General features: G+C 39.0%; 1 protein-coding gene across 3 annotated transcripts in view; it reads left to right on the top strand.

Moving 5' to 3' along the window:
* The window catches only part of NR2C2 (nuclear receptor subfamily 2 group C member 2), a 101,218-nt gene that overhangs the window by 52,599 nt on the left and 36,531 nt on the right, over positions 1-12,088 (top strand). The window lies entirely within an intron of this gene.

The following is a 12,088-nucleotide window of genomic DNA, read 5'->3' on the forward strand; positions in this document are numbered from 1 at the left end:
AGTTTAGTCTTCCCCAGGGCTCTGAAGCTGCCTCTGGCCCATTGAACAAAGGGAAGATATGTGTATTGAAATCTTAATCAACAAGCCAAGAAGAAGAGATAATATATTGATGACACAGATTAAAGACTCATAGTTACCTCAGCAAGCTGAATCACAAGGCCAAACCAAAAAACATGAACAAAGATGAATGGCAGAAAAAACATTAGTTACATAACACAAATTTGAAAGACTATCAGGGCAGACAGGTAATTTGAGTGAATGAGTAAAAGGATTGCTTTCAATTTACAGTTTATTCCAAGGTTGGTATAAGTGAACAATATGATACCATAACTACATAATTTCTATAATGTTTACCCATTCTAAAAAGTGATTTTATGGACTATCTATTATAAAGTAAACATAGAAGAGTTCTAATAAGTAAATGAAAGAAGTTAAAGATTATATTCCCATTATGTCTGTATTGTATAATATTTTATCATAAACACTGAAGCTCATATAAGTCATTTTAACCTCACACCAGTAGGGAACACATATCTGAGTGTTTGGAAATTCAGAAGTAATGGGCCCAACATTAGAGGTTTTACTGTTCCTCAGAATTAGGAACGTCATAGCCAAATTATTTTTTCTCTTTTGTTTTGCTCATTATGACTTGAAAATGGGTCTTGTATAGTTTTATGTAGTAGATACTAGGATTCTGCCTATGTAACTGCCCCAACTGGGAAAGGAGCTAATTGCATTCATCCAGGGCCTGTATATAATGGGCTCACAACCACCTTAGGGCAGATGAGAACACAGAAAGTTCCCCAAGAGACTGTCAGTAGCTAGTGTATATACTGAGAGAGTGCACATTTCCGCCCATATTAGTATGAGAAGAATCTCTTCCCAAGGGCTATCCTACCATCCCATTCCATACAGAGGGGCTAAGCCCATGCCCTGGTCCTCAGCCTGTGGTGACACTGCTGTCCTGGCTGGATTGTAGCAAGGTCCCTTGAACAGAAGTCCTATAGAATAGATGCTTAGTGTTGAGCTTTTAGTCTCTCTGGGGAGGATAACTCTTAGGCATGAGTTCTACGTATGGTAAATATACTTGAAAATCTTTTCATCGTGAACTGTCAATAAAATGGACAAGTGCAACTGAACTATTTCAAGGTTTAGGGTTTTGTTGTTGTTGTTTTTTGTTTGTTTTGTGTTTTAAGGAAAACTAAGGTTATAGAATGATTTCTGGGTTCTTGATGTTGGTGATAATGGTTTCGATAGTTTTCATTTCTAGCCCTGATTTCAGTCATGAATTTCCAATGCTCTGAGACCTGGGAAGAGAATAAGTGCTATGATGTTTTTATGAATAACAATGCTTGGAACCCAAATGGTGGCTTCTGTGATAAGGTTAAGAGGAAAAAATTATACAGTAAGGGTGATAGACCTAGGTCACATTTAGGATCTTTGGCTCTGAATGGAACAGATTTAGGATCAAATTTTATCTCCTCTCAGCTGTGTGACTCTGAAGAAAGTTTCTGTAACCTCTATAGCTAGAAAATGACAACAATAATAGTACCTGTTTAATGGGATTTTAAAAGGATTAGGTGAGATAATGCTTGCAAACTTATAGGAAGCAAATATCAATGTTAGCAAATGACTTACAATTTTTCTTAAGGTTTATTTTTATATAATTCCAAACACAGAAAATAGTACATGGAAATCCTGTATATATCCCCAATTTAACCAATTGTTTGCTATAACATTCTGAGTAAATGTACGTATAATTTTTTGAATCATTTGAGAATAGAAGTAACACACCTCTTTGCCCTGAATATGTATGTATTTCCTAAGAACAATGACATTTTCTTACATAATCACAATACAGCTGTCAAAATCAGGGAATTAATTATTGAAACATACCATTATCTAATCCATAGTTTATATTCTAAAATGCCATTCAGTTGTCTTAGTTAAGTCCTTTATAACTGTTTTCTCCCATTCCAGGATTTATGTTACTATTTTTAATAATGATAATGTGGCCAACATACCTAGTTATGCAGGCCAGCAGAGGGTGATCTGGAACATAGACTTGTGTCTGTCAGTATCCTGTCATCCTAATGGCTTCAACGGGGCTTTGGGGCCAAGTGGGAAGGGTGGCAGTCCTCAGAGTGGGGGCAGTAGCCTTGTGGCTAGAGTTAAAAGCTATTGTTTTGAGGATACAGAGGTCTAGGGTGGGGACTGTGGAAGGAGAGAAGGAGGTAAGAGCCATAGGAGGGCACCCACTTGTCTGAGAATGAGGCATAATCGAACCCATCCAATTGCAAGGTGACTTCTCAGTAAATCTCAAAGGTTTTCATCATGATGCAGTCTTTCCAGGCCAGTGGTTTGCAAATTTCCTTATGATTTTTTTTAATGTTTATTTAATTTTTGAGAGAGAGAGAGAGCACGAGCAGGTGAGGGGCAGAGAGAGAGGGAGACAGAGTTGAGTATCTGAAGCAGGCTCTAGGTTCTGAGCTGTCAGCACAGAGCCCGACACGAGGCTAGAACTCACGGACCTCAAGATCATGACCTGAGCCAAAGTCGGATGCTTAACTGACTGAGCCACCCAGGCGCCTCTGCAAATTTCCTTATAAACAGGTGCGCCTGTTCATATATATTTTTTAGAGTGTGAAATCTTTACTTGGGCCCGTATAGCACCCGCTTCCCTACTTCTCTCTTCTACCACCTCTTTATTCCTACACATCCCTTCTGGAACGCCAGTACTTGTTCTCTGTCCTTTCTTTGTCCACAGCCATCAGACATCTCCTTTCTCACTGTGATGTTCTCCTGGCCCCTCTCAGGTACTCATTGCTGTAACAAAATCACACCACACCAAGCAGAGTATAGAGTAAACCATACACCTCCCTTCTTCCTCTTCCACAAGTCACCCAGGTCTCTCCCATGAGGTAACCACTGTTAACATATTGCTAGTTGTTCTTTCACAGACACACTCTACCAAAAGCACATGTGTAAATAATGTACAGCATATTTTTCATTCATGTAGACATTCTGTCCAGACTGTCCTATATTATTTTTTCTTAACAACATCTTTTGGAGGTAGTTCCATGTAGAAACCGTTCTTTCTTTCTCTTGATGTCTATGGATGCTGCAGTGAATAACTTTTTACCTGTTCAATTTAGCACTTGTGAGAATACTTCCGTCAGATCAGTTTCTCAGTGTAGGATTGTGGGGACAAAGGATATGTCCGTGTGTAATTTTTTTTTGGCCTATAGTATCATATTAGCTTCAGGTATACAACATAATGATTTGATATTTGTGTAGATTGTGAAATGATCACCATACATGGTTAGAAATTTTTTTGTGTTGAAAACTTTTAAGATTTAGTTTCTTAGCAACTTTCTAGTGTGCAATTCAGTAAACTATAGTCACCATGATGTGTATTACATCTTCATGATTTACTTTGTAACTGGAAATCTGTACCTTTTGACCTCTGTTGCCCACCCCTGCCCCCTTTGGGCAACCACCAGTCTGTGCTTTGTATCCATTGAGCGTGTGTGTGTGTGTGTGTGTGTGTGTGTGTGTGTGTGTGTGTGTGTGTATTTTGTTTTGCTTTGTTTTTTAAGATTCCATAAGTGAGATCATACAGTATTTGTCTTTCTTTGCCTGAGTTATTTCACATAGCATACTACTTTCAGGGTCTGTGTTGTCACAAATGGCAAAATTACATCCTTCTTTATGGCTGAATATGTATTCATTTGTATATAAATAAATACACATACATACATATATACATGCACACATATTTACCACATTTTCTTTACCCATTCATCCATCAGCAGACGCTTAGGTTGTTTCCATATGTTGGCTATTGTAAATAATGCTGCAGTGAACTTTGGGGTGCATTTTTTAATGTTGTTTCTTCTTTTTTTTTGAGAGAGAGAGAGAGAGAGAGAGAGAGCGAGCGAGCATGGGCAGGGGAGGGGCAGAGAGAGAGGGAGACACAGAATCTGAAACAGGCTCCAGGCTCTGAGCTGTCAGCACAGAGCCCAACACGGGGCTCAAACTCACAAACTGCAAGATCATGACCTGAGCCGAAATCAGTCACTTAACCGACGGAGCCACCAAGGTGCCCCTGGGGTGCATATATCTTTTTTTGAGTGAGTATTTTTGTTTTTCTTGGATAAATACCCAGAAGTGGAATTGCTGGATTATATGATACTTCCATTTTTATTTTTTTGAGGAACCTCCTTACAGTTTTCCACAGTGGCTGCACTAGTTTATATTCTCACCAACAGTGCATGAGGGTTCCTTTACTCCACATTCTTGCCAACAATTGTTACTGCCTTTTTTTTTTTTTTTTTTTTTTGATACTGGCTATTCTGACTGGTGTGAGGGGTTATCTCATTGTGGTTTGATTTTCATTTTCTTGATGATGAGTGATGTTGAGCATTGTTTCAATACCTATTGGCCAACTCTGTCGTCTTTGGGAAAACAAGTAACTATTCAGATCCTCTGCCCATTTTTTATTTATTTATTTTTTTTTAATTTTTTTTTCAACGTTTTTTATTTTTATTTTTGGGACAGAGAGAGACAGAGCATGAACGGGGAGGGGCAGAGAGAGAGGGAGACACAGAATCGGAAACAGGCTCCAGGCTCCGAGCCATCAGCCCAGAGCCTGACGCGGGGCTCGAACTCACGGACCGCGAGATCGTGACCTGGCTGAAGTCGGACGCTTAACCGACTGCGCCACCCAGGCGCCCCTCCTCTGCCCATTTTTTAAAGTTTGCTTTTGCTGTTGAGGTGTTTGAGTTCTTTTTTTTTTTTTTTTTTTTTTTTTTTTAAGTTTATTTATTTTGAGAAAGAGAATGTGGGGAAGAGGCATGGAGAGAGGGAGAGAGACAGAATCCCAAGCAGGTTCCACACTGATAGCACAGAGCCCACCCAACACAGGGCTTTAACCCACGAACTGCTAGATCATGACCTGAGCCAAGATCAAGAGTCAGATACCTAATCGACTGAACCACCTAAGCGCCCCCTAGTTCTTTATGTATTTTGGATATTAACCCCTTAACAGATACATAATTTACGGATATTTTCTCGCATTCAGTAGTTTGTCTTTTCATTTTGTTGATGGTTTCTTTTGCTGTGCAGAAGCTTTTCAGTTCCATGTGGTTTGATTTGTTTATTTTTGCTTTTGGTGTCAAATCCAAAAAATGATCACCAGAACTGATGTTGAGTTTACTCTTTTTTTAATGTGTTCTTCTAGGAATTTTATGGTTACAGGTCTTACATTCAAGCCTTCAGTTGATTTTGAGTTGACCTTTGTGTATTGTAAAATTATGGTCCCATTTCATTCTTCTGCATGTGCCTATCCAGCTTTCTCAATATCATTTATTGAAGAGGCTGTCCTTTCTTTCCCCATGGTATATTCTTGGCTCCTTTGTCATAAATTAATTGACCATATATGTGTGGGTTTATTTCTGGGCTGTCTTCTAGTCCATGCATCTGCATTTCTGTTTTTATGCCAGTACCATACTGTTTTGATTATTATAGCTTTATAATATAGTTTGAAATCAGAGAACATGATGTCTCCAATCTTTTCTCAAGATTGCTTTGGCTATTGGTCTTCTGTTATTGTGTAAAAATTTCAGGATTGCTTTGTACTGTTTCTGTGAAAAATGTCATTGGAATTTTGAAAGGAATTGTATTGAATCCATAGATTGCTTTGGGTAGTGCAGACATTTTAACAATATTAACTCTTCCAATTTATGAGTGCCAAGTATCTTTCTATTTATTTGTGTTTTCTTTAGTTTCTTTCATTAATGTCTTAACAGTTTTCAGTGTGCAGATCTTTTACCTTCTTGGTTGAATTTATTTCTGGGTTATTTTATTCTTTTTGATGTAATTGTAAATGATTGTTTTCTTCATTTCTCTTTTAGATTGCGTGTTATTAGTGTATAGAAACACAACAGGGGCGCCTAGGTGAGTCAGTTGGTTAAGCGTTCAAGTTCAGCTCAGGTCATGATCTCACAGTTTGTGGGCTCAAGCCCCACATCGGGCTCTGAGCTGACAGTGCAGAGCCTGCTTGGGATTCTCTCTTTCTCCCACTCTCTCTCTGCCCCTCCCCCACTTGCACATGCACATGCACTCTGTCTCTCTCAAAATAAACTTAAAAAAAAACACGACAGGGGTACCTGGGTGGCTCAGTCGGTTAAGCGTCCCACTTCAGCTCAGGTCATGATCTCACAGTTTGTGGGTCTGAGCCCCGAGTCGGGCTCTGTGCTGACAGCTCGGAGCCTGGAGTCTGCTTCAGATTCTGTGTCTCTCTCTCTGCCAGTCTACCACTCACACACACGCTCTGTCTCTTCATGTCTCTCTCTCTCTCTCTCTCTCTCTCTCGCTCTCGCTCTCGCTCTCTCTCTCAACTATAAATAAACATTAAAAAGTTTTAAAAAAAAACAGATTTTTATATGTTGATTTTGTATCTTGCAACTCTACCAAATTTATTAGTTCTAACAGTTTTTTGGTGGAGTCTTTAGGATTTTCTGTGCATAATGTCATGGCATCTGCAAGTAGTGATGACAGTTTTATCTCTTCCTTTTCAATTTGAATGCCTTTTACTTATTTTTCTTGGCTAATTGCACTGGCTAGGACTTCCAGTACTGTGTTGAATAAAAGCAGCGAGAGTAGGCATCCTAGTCTTATTCCTGATATTGGAAAAGCTTTCAGCTTTTTGCCTTTGAGTATGATGTTAGCTGAGTATCCGTGTGTAATTTTGACAGTTGTTGCCAAACTGCCTTCGAAAGAGGTTGTGCCAACTTATACTCCCACCACCCCAATATCAGAGTGCCCATTTCCCCACACACTCAACTGTATATTATGCTATATATACTGTTTAATCTTTTTTAGTTTGCTAGGTGAAATATCACTACTATATAAGTTTTGTGTTTCTATTATTCATCTAAAAATATGTAATAAAAACTGTTGTGTTTTTATCAGTGTTGTGATACTCAAATTTTATATAATCGTAAATAAGAAATTACTTTTTTACCTTTCTCCATATCTCTACTCCATTTACTTTTCAACCAATAGGTTTCTTGAAAATTATGTCTAATTTTATTATCATTATCTTTTACATTAAAGGTATTTTACATATACATAAAAGTATAAAGTATAAAGATACATATATTAAGATATTAGGCTTTTCTAGAACCATTTTTCTGAAATATCTAAGATCAATCAGCTAAGTATCTGTTTAATAGGATTAATATTCAGAAAACTTAGAGGAAGTAATTTATAAAAACCGAATATAATATGTAGCCAGACTGCTAAATGTTGGAGTTCCTCAGGATTGCATTCTGGTCCCACTTTCTCCCCTCTGTATTTTCTCTGAACCCATGGCTTAAATATCATTTTATGCTAGTGACTCCCAAATGGATGTCTATGGCCTAGACCTCTGCTATGACCTCCATTTAGTTCAAAATATTTTAAATTTTTATTGCTGCTACTTTGAACCATGTGTTATCCAGAAGTGTGTTAATTTCTAAATATTTGGGAATTTCAAAAACTTTTTATTAATTTCTAGTTTAATCAGTCTAGTAGTGACCTAGAACATACTTTATGATTCCTATTTTTTCTTAAGGTATATTTTATGGCCCAGAATGTGATGTATTTTATTGGATGTTCCTTGCAAGCTTGAGAAGAATGTGTATCCTGCTGTTGTTAGATGGATTATTGTATAAATGTCAGTTATATCAGGTTGATTGATAGTGCTGTCCAAGTCAACTATATCCTTATTGATTTTTCTGCCTGCTTAATCTACCAGGTGCTGACAGGGAAGCAGTGACATCTCTACAGCTATAATAGTTGATTTGTCTCTTTCTCCTTGGCAGTTTTACAAGTTTTTGTCTCCTGTCTTTTGATGCTCTCTTGTTAGGTGCGTACACATTTAAGATTGTTATGTATTTGTGGGGAACTGACCCATTTGTCATCATGTAATACCCCTCTTTATGCGTGATTTTTTTCCTTGTTCTGAGGTCTACTTTGTCTTTAACTTAAATTCACTTACTCTAGCTGTCTTTTGATTAATGATAGCATAATGTCTTTTCTCCATCCCTTTACTTTTGATCTGTGTCGAGGGTTTCCTGTTGACAATGTACAGTTGGGTCTTCTTTTTCTATCGAAATGAGTCTTTGTCTTTTAGTGGTCTGTGTAGACCATTCACATTTAAAGTGGTTCTGGATATACTGTATTTACATTAATGTCAACCATGTTTAACTATTTTCTATTTGTTGCCAGAGTCTTCTTTTTCTGCCTCATCTGGGTTTTTATCATGTTTGTTTATTTTTTTTAACTTTTTTTTTTTAACGTTTATTTTTGAAAGACAGAGCACAAGCAGGGGAGGGGCAGAGAGAGAGAGAGAGAGAGAGAGAGAGAGAGAGAGAGAGAGGGAAACACAGAATCTGAAGCAGGCTCCAGGCTCTGAGCTGTCAGCACAGATCCCTATGCGGGATTCAAACTGTGAGATCGTGACTTGAGCCGAAGTCGGACACTTAACCAACTGTTAAGGGGCACCAACTCAGGTGCCCCTATTTATTCATTTTTGAAAGAGAGAGAGAGAGCAAGGGAGGGGCAGAGAAAGAGAGGGAGACAGAATCCCAAGCAGGCTTCGCACTGTCAGCTCAGAGCCCAATGCAGGGCTTGAGCTCAACAACCCTTGAGATCATGACCTGAGCTAAAACCAAGAGTCAGAGGCTTAAGGGACTGAGCCATCCTGGTGCCCCTGCCTTATTTGGTCTTGATTGAGCAATTTAGTTGATCCCTTTTATCTCTTCTCTTAATATATCAAATGTACATCTCTACAGATGTTTTTAGTTGTTGCCCTAGAAGTTTACAGTAATTATTTTAAGCTGATATAAGCCTACCTTCAAATGACATTATTCTGTTTCACATGTAATATAGGTTTCTTATAACCATGTTCCCAATTCCTCCCTCCTGTCCCTTGTGGCATTGCTGTCATTCATTTCACTTAACCACATGCTGTAGTCACATAGGACATTGTTAATATTATTAATTTAGACAATTATTTTTTAGATCAATTAGGAATAGTAAGATTTTATTTTACTTCACTTATTCCTACAACAGTGCTCTTCCATTCTCTAAGTAGATCCAAGTTCTAACCTATATCATTTACTAACTAAAGAAAAGCTTTTAATATTTATTGGGCAGGTTTGCTGGTGATGAATTTTCTTAGTTTGTGTCTGAGAAAGTATTTCTCCTTGACTTGTTGGTTGTTGTTTTTTAAAAATTATTTTTAGTGAAATTCATAGGACGTAAAATTTAATCATTTTAATGTGAACAGGTCAGTGGCATTTAATACATTCTCAGTGTTGTACAACCACCACCTCTATCTAGTTTCCAAACATTTTCATCAGTCCAGAGTAAAACCCCTTACCCATTGAGCAGTTTCTCCCTGTTCCTCTTTCCCTGTAGGCCCTTGCAACCACCAGTCTACATTCTATCTCTATGGACTTAACCAATTTTGGATATTTCCTATAAATGGAATCACACAGTATGTGACCTTTTGTGTATAGTGTCTTTCACTTAGCATGATGTTCATTTATCTATGATGTAGCATGAATCTGTACTTCATTACTTTTTATGGCTGAATAACATCCCAATTTATGGATAGACCACAATTTGTTTATCCATTGTTTCTCTATAGGTGAGGTGTTTCACCTCCCCACCCTACCCCGCCACTCCAGACTTCTCTCAGTATTTTCTCTTTGTCTTTGGTTTTCTGTGGTTTGAATATGTTGAGGAAATATAGTGAAAAGAAACAAAATCTTCTCCCAATCCAGAAAACTCTCCATAAAGGTAGAAGAGAGAAACAGGAGTTTTTTTCCTTCTTTTTTTTTTTAAAAGATGTTATTTTTAAGTAATCTCTGTACCCAGTGTGAGACCTGAACCCCCAACCCCAAGATCAAGAGTTGTGTGCTCCGCTAACTGAGCCAGCTAGGTGCCCCTTTCTCCTCCTCCTCCTCCTCCTCCTCCTCCTCCTCCTGCTTCTCTTCCTCCCTCTCTTCCTCTTCTTCCTCTTCCTCAGTAAACATTAAATCAGAATGTAATGTGCGTTATAGGCAATCTTCTAAGAAATTGCAAAGATGGCGGGGCGCCTGGGTGGCGCAGTCGGTTAAGCGTCCGACTTCAGCCAGGTCACGATCTCACGGTCCGTGAGTTCGAGCCCCGCGTCAGGCTCTGGGCTGATGGCTCGGAGCCTGGAGCCTGTTTCCGATTCTGTGTCTCCCTCTCTCTCTGCCCCTCCTCCGTTCATGCTCTGTCTCTCTCTGTCCCAAAAATAAATAAAAAACGTTGAAAAAAAATTAAAAAAAAAAAAAAAAGAAATTGCAAAGATGGAAAGGAATTTTACTCGTTTGTATAGCCAAGCGGGTACAACCCATTACATACATGTTTTTAAGATCCTAACTTTATCATGGAAATTGTGGAAACCACTTTATTGAGGAAGGAGAAGGGGGAAAGGTTGTTAAATCTTTATGATGGGAGGTAGTTTGCAAATAGCAAGGTGCCCACCAAGTTAGGTCCTTACTCTCCCAGAGGCCTAGGAGGTAAGGGAGTTGTCTTCAAGTTTGCATTTCGAAATGGTGGCTCCCAGATCCTTGAGAACACATTCCTGAGTTGTGAGACTGGCAAGAGGCTCCTCTAACCATTATAAAGATTTACATACATATGAAAAGGACAGAGAACAAGTTCTAAAAGGAAGGGGAAAGAAATTTCTTCCTTTATTTTTCACAGAATTAAGCCTCTTGTCTTTAATCTGTATTTGGCCTTACAAGTAGGATTTGTCTAGATATAGTATTTTAGTATTTATTCTGCTTGGCATTAATTTTAGAAAGTTCTCAGCAGCCACTATTACTTCCAGTATTTCTTCATTCTCCTTCTGGTATTCCAGTTATGTATATGCTGTATCTTGACATTGTCCCACATTCTTGGATACTCTGTTCTGTTTTTTGTTTGTACGTTTTGTTTTGTGTTCCTTCATTGCTTTTTCCCTTTGCATTTCAGTTAGGGATGTTTCTGTTGACCTATGTGATGCAGTTTTGGAGGGGGGTGAGGCAGGGGGTGTCCAAATTGACGGCCAAGAAAGAATTCTTGAGATGTCTTTGATGCAAAAAAAAGTGATATTATTTTTTATTTTTTTTAATGTTTATTTATTTCCCAGAGAGAGACAGAGCATGAGTGGGGGAGGGGCAGAGAGAGAGGGAGACACAGAATGAGAAGCAGGCTCCAGGCTCTGAGCTGTCAGCACAGAGCCCAACGACGCGGGGCTTGAACTCTCGAGCTCATGACCTGAGCTGAAGTCAGATGCTCAACCGACTGAGCCATCCAGGCACCCCAAAAAAGGTGATATTATTAAAGCATGGAGACAGGACCCATGGGCAGAAAGAGCTGCCCTGCGATTGTGAGGAGTGACTGATTATATACAGTGCTACGAAGTTGAGGGAGGTAAAGGCAAAAGGGAGGCCTTGCTATTGTCAAGTTAAGGTTTGTTTTCCCTCTAGTAAGACTGGACAGAGGGAGTTTATTGGAGGAATGTTTTACACTGCCTGCCTCAAGTATTTGTCAACGAACTGCAAGTTATAAGGAAATTTAATTTTATCTACATTTCCTTCTGCCTTTGTTTCCCGTATCACTATCTTTAAGCTCACTGATTCTGGGGCGCCTGGGTGGCTCAGTCGGTTAAGCGTCCGACTTGGGCTCAGGTCATGATCTCACGGTTCGTGGGTTCAAGCCCCGTGTCGGGCTCTGTGCTGACAGCTCAGAGCCTGGAGCCTGTTTCAGATTCTGTGTCTCCTTCTCTCTGTGACCCTCCCCCGTTCATGCTCTGTCTCTCTCTGTCTCAAAAATAAATAAACGTTAAAAAAAAAAAAAAATTTAAGCTCACTGATTCTTTCCTTGGTTGTGTCCAGTCTGCAGATGATCCCATCAAGGCATTCTTCACTTCCACAGTGTTTTTGAATTCTAGCATTTCCTCCTTTCTGAGAATTTCCATCTTCTCTCCTCTGTTCTTGCATGTTGTCCTTTTCGTCTAGAG

Source organism: Neofelis nebulosa, chromosome 4 (assembly GCF_028018385.1).
Source record: "Neofelis nebulosa isolate mNeoNeb1 chromosome 4, mNeoNeb1.pri, whole genome shotgun sequence".
NCBI classification, from domain to species: Eukaryota; Metazoa; Chordata; class Mammalia; order Carnivora; family Felidae; genus Neofelis; species Neofelis nebulosa.